The sequence below is a fragment of the Lucilia cuprina genome, chromosome 3 (genome assembly GCF_022045245.1).
Source record: "Lucilia cuprina isolate Lc7/37 chromosome 3, ASM2204524v1, whole genome shotgun sequence".
Taxonomy (NCBI): domain Eukaryota; kingdom Metazoa; phylum Arthropoda; class Insecta; order Diptera; family Calliphoridae; genus Lucilia; species Lucilia cuprina.
Window position 1 is genome coordinate 22,875,828 of NC_060951.1, and position 9,721 is coordinate 22,885,548.

The following is a 9,721-nucleotide window of genomic DNA, read 5'->3' on the forward strand; positions in this document are numbered from 1 at the left end:
ATAGATGAGCCCGAGAAACAGTGACGAAATTCGTCACAAACAAGTTTTATTAAAGCCAAAATCACCCCAATGTTCAAATTCATAATTGACCTTATCCCATATATAAGGTCTTTTCAAAGAATGACCTAAACTCTAATACTTGGCTTAAAATTACGAATGCAGCGATGATTTTCAACACAAACAAGTTCTGTATAAACCAAAATCTTTTCACAATATTTTATAAGGATCAGGTCCTGTACAGAAAATAACTTTAACTAATTAATAGCTTAAATATACGCAGTTATGAAATTCGACATAAACACATGTTTTATAACGTTAATCGCTCTACTGATTACAATTGACCTTACCCTTCATATAGCGTCCCCTTCAGAAAATTACTTTAAAACTCATTGTTTTCTTAAAAATAGGATTATATCTATTAAATTGGACATAAACATTTGTTGTATGCACCAAAATTGCTGTAACAAAGTATATAAGGAGAGGTTCATGACTGACCCCTTCTGGAAAGAATTTTCTAAGAGCTTTTGGGATTTTTCCTTTGATAGGATTATTAAAAAAATGTCTGGCTGGTATTTATTACGGATATTAAACATTTGAAATTACCTATTTTTATTAACAAATATAAATCCACACCTTGACTTTTTATAAATTGAGCATTGTTTTTCCTTTTTAATACCCAACAAAGTACATATTCTAGGTGCTTGTTAAATTCTGGATAGATTTAGTCTCCTTGTATATTTGTCTGTCTGTGTAAAACACGCTCACATTAAAACTACACAAAGTATACGAGCCAAATTTGCTGTTTTCAAAACAGTTTTGTATTGAAAATCACGAAGTAAAAATTCTTAAGCAGTTTTCTCAGAACCTGATCTAAAACCATCATACCAATTGATGTAAATATCATTTCCTAAAATTCCTTAAATGCACATTAACCATCAAAGTTTTCGGGATGAAATTCGACATAAACGCATATTTTGTATATAAGGTCTGTATATATTACACAGAATTTTCTCCAGATCGATACATATATTTGTTCAATTCACAATCGATGTTGTAGCGTTGTATGCGTTGTATGTCAGCAGCTGCTACAATAGTCATAACAATGTTGTTGGTATTTACTATGCAAAAGTTCTATACAACACTGACGACAATTTTTCATATGTTTTTCGAATGTCGTAAGAAAATTCAGTGTTGTCAATTGTTTATTTCAGCATGAAAATAAAAATTTCAATAGATTTTGGCGTAAAAACGATAAAATGGTAACACAGAAATTACAAACAAACAGCTGTTTACCAAAACAAAAATAAAATTTTATTAAAAACTGTTAACTTATTAGTTTAAAATGTGGAATAATGAAAATAAAAGAATTTTAAATAAAAAGAAATTAATTTGGTTTATTTAGCTCGTTTAATTAGTTTAATATTATTTGGTTTCTTACTTTTGACATTGTTTGTTTTGATTGTTTTTTTTTTTATTGTGAACATAAACTTATGACTTGCTACAAAAATCTGTTCACAATCACTGTTACTACACTTTAGTAGATACAATATACAACTTGATTGTGAATTGAACAATTGTATTTAATAAAAAGAAGCATGCTGGTGAATAGTCTTAAATACCGACACAGCTGAACATATAGCACACTCTAACTTGTTTAGTTTAAACTTTCAACTCAATTGCGTTTATTATTTTTAAAAAAAAGATTTTCTTTAATTAGTTTTACCTTTGTTATAATCTTTCTATGAAATTTATAACGCTAATATTGCCAAGCATTTAAAATTACTATTTAATTACTTTATACTGGATTTCAATGTAATTAAACACCAAGAGTTAGCAATTATGCGTTCCATTTGTAATACGGTTTATAAAAACTAAAGAATTAAAAAACTTTTAATTTGTTGTTTTTTACTTTTTTTTAACAGTCAATAAATGCAACAACAATAGCTAGCAGCTATAAAGAAAAATCTCAGTTAAACGGCATATTTGAAATGATGTATAAAGTTAAATGGACTCGTGCGTTCATCATTGTGATTCTACATTTTTTCTTTATGCATTTTAAAAATAGTATTTGAGTTATAAATTTCCCAACCATTTCCGCATTGTTAAACACTTCCACTTTTTTGCTTCTTTCGTTATTCTTTGCCTATTTTCATTATTCTTTCTTTGGATATTTTTTTAATAAACTACTTTATAAATTATGCCACTTTGCAGACAACTTCTTTAGGCGAAAAGAAAAAGTTTTTTTTTCTGTGCAACAACTTTTCATCCACGTTCTTATTGTTTTAAGCCAATATGGAGAACACTAACATGAACGAACGTGTTATTATGTATAGTCCGTCCGTCCGTCTGTTCTTTAGTGCATTTTACCGCAATGAAATCCACACTGTTACTGCAGCCATCAGTGAAAGGCAATTTTAACATTTAAGTTGTAGCTGCAGTTGGTCGGTAGTAGTTTTACTTGTGGCATCATACTATGATTAAATGACTGTAAATGGAAAACACATTCATATACTTCTTTTTAAATTTATGTAGTAGGATGGCCCCGTTTGTGTGGAGAATACATAAGGTAATGATGTTACTATCAAAAATTAAAATATGATCAAATTCACCTTTTAACTACATTAACTTATATTGACCACAGAACAAAAATGTTATGCAATGAAAAGTGGAAACTTTAGAAACTTGTATTTTGTAACTGCCCTAATGTAAAAAGAGTATGATGATGTTGATGTTACACAACCATAGAATAAATCTAGTACAATTTCCTTTTTTTCTTTAACATAAATCTTATAAAGTACATTACGTCATTTGGTACTAGTAATGCGTTATTTTTCAATAGGTCTAAATCGACATTATAATGCTTTATACGCAAAAGTTTAAAGCTAAAAACTTAGAGAGTAGATCATTCGCATTTAGTTAGAATAATTCATTTATTTAGTAGACCCAATGAAAGCAACATCTGAAAAGTTGAAGTTAAACTTTGACTAAAAAAAGAAGGAACAAGGTTAAGAACGTGATACTACTTTTATCACTTTTAAACAGAGCGTTTTAGCTTGTATAGGGAATTTCGACAGTAAAATTAATATGCATTTTTATACATAGCATCGAAAAATATGGCGGTATATTCATTTTGTCATTTTGTTTGTAACACATCGAAATATTGATCATAGACCCACAAAAGTATATAAATTTTGGGTCCTTAATTAATTCTAAGACGATCTAGCCATGTCTATCCGTCTGTCTGTACGTTTAAAATACGAACGGAGGTTTGTTTGGTATTGATAATGGGCAATATCGGATTACGTTTTCGTATAGCCCCCATACAAATGACCCCCAGTCATAATTGTTTTTTTTTTTTTAAGGCGAGTATATCGATTCTCTCTACCAAATTTTATGATCCATAATAGGTCCCCTCGGAAAATGACTTTTAAGGCTTACTACTGGCTTTAAAACACTTGTATGTTTCTTATGAGCACAAATCGCTCCACCGAATTTAATGAGAATCGGTCAATAATTGAAAATTTATTTTAAATTGAAAATATGTAAAAGAGAACAAAATTGAGAAATTATAATAGTTTTCTCTTTGCCAGGACTTGTCGGTTTTAGGCAGAAAATTTTTTCCTGGCAAATGGAAAAAAATTTCAAATAAATTATTTGTTTAAAAAGTACATTGAAAAAAATTTAATTTTTTTTAATTATTGAAAGATTTAGTTTTTCTGTTCCCGTATACAATTTTTTCTATTTGCCAGGAAAAAATGTTCTGGCTAAAACCTGCAAGTTCTGGCAGAGAGAAAATATTTTTATTTGCTTAAATTTGTTCTCTTTTACAATTTATGGTAAAAACATTTTCTTGACAAGTAAAGAAACAAACCTAACATTCCTTCGCACATAATTGGTTTCCATTCGAATTTTCTCTCTAATTCTTTCCGAGATAACATTTCCTCTATTCATCTTTGAAAAATTGCAGGAGCACTAGAAATGCCGAATGGCATTCGTTTGTATTTATATAAACTGAATGGTGTATTAGTAACCATGAATTTCTTAGAATTTTTGGAGAGTTCAATTTGAGTTACTCAAATCAATTTTTGTAAAATATTGACCTTCTTGGAGTTTACGATAAAGGTCATCAATGCGGTGTATAGGATATCTGTCAACTTCAATTTGAGAATTTAAAATTGCTTTGAAATCTGCACATATTATAATAGAACGATTGGGTTTTATCGGCACAACTATAGGTGATGTCCACTCGTTAGATTTAACAGATTCTATAACATCGATTCGACACAGCGTTTAATCTCGTCATGAAATTTTTCGTATAAAGCAAATGGTATAGAATATGGCTTCATGAATTTTGAAACAGATTTTTGTTTTAAAATTTTATTGCCTTTAAATGTTTTACAACATCCAAGGCCGTCAGAAAATATTATACTAAAATCTTTACGAACAAATGGTATAGAATATGGCTTCATGAATTTTGGAACAGATTTTTGTTTTAAATTTTTATTGCCTTTAAATGTTTTACAATATCCAAGGCCGTCAGAAAATATTATACTAAAATCTTTACGAACATTATTTAGAGATATTTCTAAAATTTTATTTCGGAAGAACATAAACTTAATATTTTAAGTAAATTGCAATTTTCTGATATATTTTTTATTTATTATTGTTTATTTAACATTTTCCAAAAATTTTCATTTTACAAAAGTATTATTTGCAAAAAACACTGTTCATTGTTTAAGTTTTGAGTGAATAGTTGGCAATACTAACAAAGTTAACTGAACTTAAATCCAAAGCTGAAAAACACAATCGTCGGTTAAAGTCCGCCTAAATTTGTTCCTAGTTTAATCCAACAGCAAGTTATGCCTAGTTTAACTGAGTATCATATCAAGTCATTCCATAAAAAGGCTGAGAATATTAGCTGACTGAAAGTGCTAATATTACAAACTTTTTCCGGAATTGTGATTATTCTTAACTGAGTAGATAGAACATATTTAAATAATTGAAGGCTTCCTACCTGTAATAATTTTTAACTCTGTTCAACATTTTAATTACCTAATACTACTTTTGAACGCTTAAGACAAAAGCACACGTTAAGTTACAGTACGTGCAACTGAGCGTGTAGGGTACACAAATATAATCTTAGCCTTCATTTCTTTTAGCTTTAGCTGTCAGTTTCTGACCACATTTCGAAAGCATGTTCTCGCACATTAAACTAAACGAAATGGCAAACGTTCGTTACTGTTGCTCAAGAAACATTCACTGAATGCAATATCAAAACATTTACAGTGGACGGAATACAACAACAACTATATATTAATATTTATACTTATGAATGTATGAATGTTTTTCAAATTAAACAAGATGAAGAAACTAAAACCTAAACAGAAAGAATTGTGTTGAGTGGATTTAAAATGGATTATAAATGAACAATGAAAAAACAAAAGGATATTTTAAAGAAATTATGGCATTTTATATAATTTATTATTTCAAATGATAGTTTTAAATATAAACGAAACAAATATAGAAATATTTTTATTTGTTTAAAAAATTAAATATACTGTTTAAAATCACTTGTGGATAAATGTCTAATTTTTACTTATAGATATTTTTATAATTTGTAAGAAAACACTTAATTCATAACTCAAACATTGAGGAAATAATACAGTTTAAGGCAAAATTACTTTGCAAATTGAAATATCTATTAAAACTAACTTTCTATTTTAATTTGTAATTAAACAATTTGTGTTGGTTGTGTGTGATAACATTTTCTTTGATTTATTATTCATTTATTAATATTAAGTGGTCAGATGTATAAAAACTTTCATTTCATAAAAATTTAATATTTAAGAATTTAATTAGTTTTCTGTGGAAGCAAAAAAAGTAATCAATCAATTTTTAAGTAATGATACATATTGTTCGACAAAACAAATGTTAAGCATTTTTAAATCCAAACAAATCAAAGTTAAAAGCACACGCAGGGACCTTTTGTTTACTTTGTAGCAAAGTATAACTTTGCATAAACGGAAATTCTCCGAATTCACTTTTGCTTCCTGAAAGTAATGATTGAAATTATGAAGGACGCGCTAAAGTCTTTGTAAAAGAAAAGCAAACAAATATACAGTGTGAAAGAAAAGTGTTTATGTATACTTGAGAACCACATTGCATTTCTAACAAGTTTGGTTGAATCCAATTGAATGAAACACTAGATATTGAAAAATAACGTTCATACAAAATATTTATTGCACTAAATCGTACTATTATTTAGGAGTAACATCTTATACAAAGTACTACCTCAGGTATCCTTCACTTAACTATGTTTGTTCTCCTTTAGGTTAAGTTGATAGGAAGATATATACTACATCAAATCCGAAGAAATACACCTAGGCCACTATCGGGCCAGTTGTGCTCTAATTATCATAAAAAAAGGAAACTGAATGAATTAACTTAGACGAATGCCTGGCAGTGGTAAAGAAAGTGCTCCAGAATTTTACTGTCCTCTCCGCACGTCCAATTTTGCATAGATGTGCTCGTAATCCTGTGTGTCCACTCATCTCCCCGGGGGCATGTTACCTTAGTGGATCCTCCACCTTGGTGTTATTGTAATCCCGGGGAATAAAGAGGTGGCCAATACCCCTAGTCTGGCCGGGACTAAAAAATTGGTTACAGTCTACAGTCCTTGCATAGATTGAAAAGTGGTCAGACCACAGCACCGCATAATATGATACTACGGGTAGCCAGTTTCCCGCAGGACTATGTCCTGGCTGGTCAGTTGGTTGAGGATTCACGTAGTTGCCGTGGTTTAAACCCAAATTCGCGGGAAGAATAAGTTGTGGTTAAAGGACTGATGTAAGGTAAAGTCAATATTTCGGTTGAGTGACTGTGGGACTAAGCATTGGAAATGAGTTGGTATTAATTGTATATGGTACGGAATGAATTTGAGGTACAGCGGTCCTCTACCTATAATAAATGTGTCGTATGAATGAGATGTATGCTGGGTTGTGTAATGATGGATGAAAGGTATCTTATACAAATGATACCATTGAATTTTCCTTCCTTGTCCAGATATGTTCAGAGTATACTCTGATATGAACAGAATTTTTCACAGTGTTGCGTCGAATTAATTTGCGTTTGTCAGGTTAACTGCCTCCCTTTCGTTACTAACTACTTCCGAGTGGGATGGTACCCATATGATGTGAAACTTACCTCTAAGACCGAATACGGTCTTCTGACTGTCGATAAATATATTAAGAGCTTTGGGTGTCATACTTATTCTAATCAAAATTATACACTCCTATATTGCTCGAACTTCTGCCTGGAAGCTTATGTTATGATTTGGTAAACAGCTATATATTTCTGTCTCTGGGTCTTCAATATAGAACCCCAGCCCCACATTCTCCCCCTATTTAGAGCCGTGTAGCAACGGATTCCTACTGGTATTTGCTTGACGAAGACATATATGGGATTAGCGTTTCAAAGTTTCCGTCATATTCTGTGTCTGGTATGCGATAAGGCACGTGTATAACCTTCCAATGTGACCAGTATACATTGATGGCATGTCCTATAACTGCTTTTGGCCAGCTCTAAAGTAAAGAGCCGTTCGGCTGAAAGTGCCGATTCATATCTTAAATATGTTTCAATAGGTGGAATATCTAGCAACGTTTCCAGAGCCTTGGTTGAAGTAGTATACATGCCACCACTTGTACCCAAGCAGCATATACGCTGAACTCCCTGTAGTAGTTTGATATTGTACTTTTCGTCTAAAGAAATCCACCAGATAATTGAAGTATAAGTATTAAGGTATTATAGTATTAAGATGCTTCCCGACATGCTACGGAAAGCAAATAACTGTTTAATGTCAATGTTACTATTACGCACCAGAAGGAAGTCTTTAGTGAACACGCAGTTATGTTCCTTGACTAGGAGAACGTTAATTATACACATGCCATGTTGGTCTTATCACAGTGCATGTGTATTAACCAATGGCTCTGCCAGTTAATTCTGCAACAGTGCACAGAGACGTAATCGCAAAATGCAACATCAAAATGAGAAAAATTATCGGGGTAACATACCCCAGGAGCATTTAGAATTGCAGTGACTTGTGCTGTTGAAGGAGTTTAATATGTTTGAAATGTTTACATTTAAAATTTCCACAACACTTACTATGTCAAGATTTAAGATGATGAAACTTATCACTTCCGCCCCTTTTGGAGGTGCTTTAAGGAGGAACTTTGAGAAGTTATACCAAAACCCTTTCCATCTCTCTTTCCAATTTGTGTGACATTGCTAATTGCAGGATGTCCTGAAATAGAGTAGTGTGGTCTAAGCCTTCAAAAGGTGCAATGACGTATATATCTAATAAACTTTTATTTTACACTGTGAATCCAAAATGTTCATTATAAAATAAGTTGAGGATCTTATTTCTGAAAACTATCTAATGTAAAATAATTCCATTTAAATGTACAAAAACTTTTCTCTCTCACTGTAAATAATATACATACTTTAAATAATTTGCTTTTAAATATCATTAAGCTGGCAAGAGCTGTTACTTCTTCGACATCTTCGGTACATCATGCTGTTAATATTTACTTAATATTTATTGATTTATTTATTTCCGTTTCATTTCTCATTTGCCATCATTATACTTAAAAGAGAATAAAAACAACAACATCTAAACTCATTTAGTTTAATTTACAATAATAAATTATTGTCATGACACTGTGCGAAAATACAATTGTAAAGTAGAATTTTTCTTCGCGTAGAAAGGGGAGTCATTGTGTATGATGATGATGATAATGGTAAATAGTCACTATACTTTAAGTCTTATTTAGTTGACATGAATTAAGTTTATTTGTCTGTTTTCTATTTATATGAATTCATGACTCGAATCATTAGGGAAAATATATGTTCGTAAAAGAGTATAGTCAAGATGGATGTATGTTACAATGAGTAAATTCATACATAAGTAGGTGGTGATTGTGTGTGTGTGTGTGTGTGTGGGAGTCCACATATCCGTATTTGTCATTAAGTTCTTGTCATTAAAGTGTTTTAGGTTCTCAAATCAATATGCATGTAGTATGTATATAATTACTTTAATACACAATTTCTGTTTTATATCATAAAATCTGACAAATATACTATTCTATACAACCTATTCACCCACATTCATTCCTTCCTTTCGGACATCCTGCCAGTCTGCCTGTTGTTATATTCAACTGTAACATCAAAAACAATAGAGCAACATAAAATTATGAAAAACAAAGTGCAGTGGTCATATCCGATTAAATAGTAAACTACACAATAGTTCAATAAACACAATAGAATAGACTTTAGATTTGACTGTAACTAAGACCATAGAATAGAGAACACTATATAATAGATTAAGACTATAGATGGTACTGTAGAATAGATTACTGAGTAGTCTATGGAATATATTATATAGTAGTCTACACTACAAACCCGACTACAGACTAGACTGGATAAAGACTATAGATTAAAATAAAGACTAGACTGGAGACCAGACTATAGACTAGACTATACTTAGACTAGACTATAGACTAGACTATATACTAGACAATAGACTAGACTATATACTAGACTATAGACTAGACTATATTCAAGACTATAGACTAGACTATAGACTAGACTATAGACTAGACTATAGACTAGACTATAGACTAGACTATAGACTAGACTATAGACTAGACTATAGACTAGACTATAG

At 30.9% G+C, this 9,721-nt stretch overlaps 1 protein-coding gene and 1 long non-coding RNA gene across 6 annotated transcripts in view; both read right to left on the reverse strand.

Moving 5' to 3' along the window:
• Positions 1-9,721, reverse strand: part of LOC111677170 (transcription factor SPT20 homolog) — a 59,864-nt gene that overhangs the window by 26,663 nt on the left and 23,480 nt on the right. The gene's annotated exons all lie outside the window — the stretch shown is intronic.
• On the reverse strand, positions 6,596-9,540 carry LOC124419070. The gene is made up of 3 exons (XR_006940375.1): positions 8,499-9,540; positions 8,161-8,299; positions 6,596-8,101 (listed from the first exon to the last, which is right to left on the reverse strand). It is a non-coding gene; the product is annotated as an uncharacterized LOC124419070 (long non-coding RNA).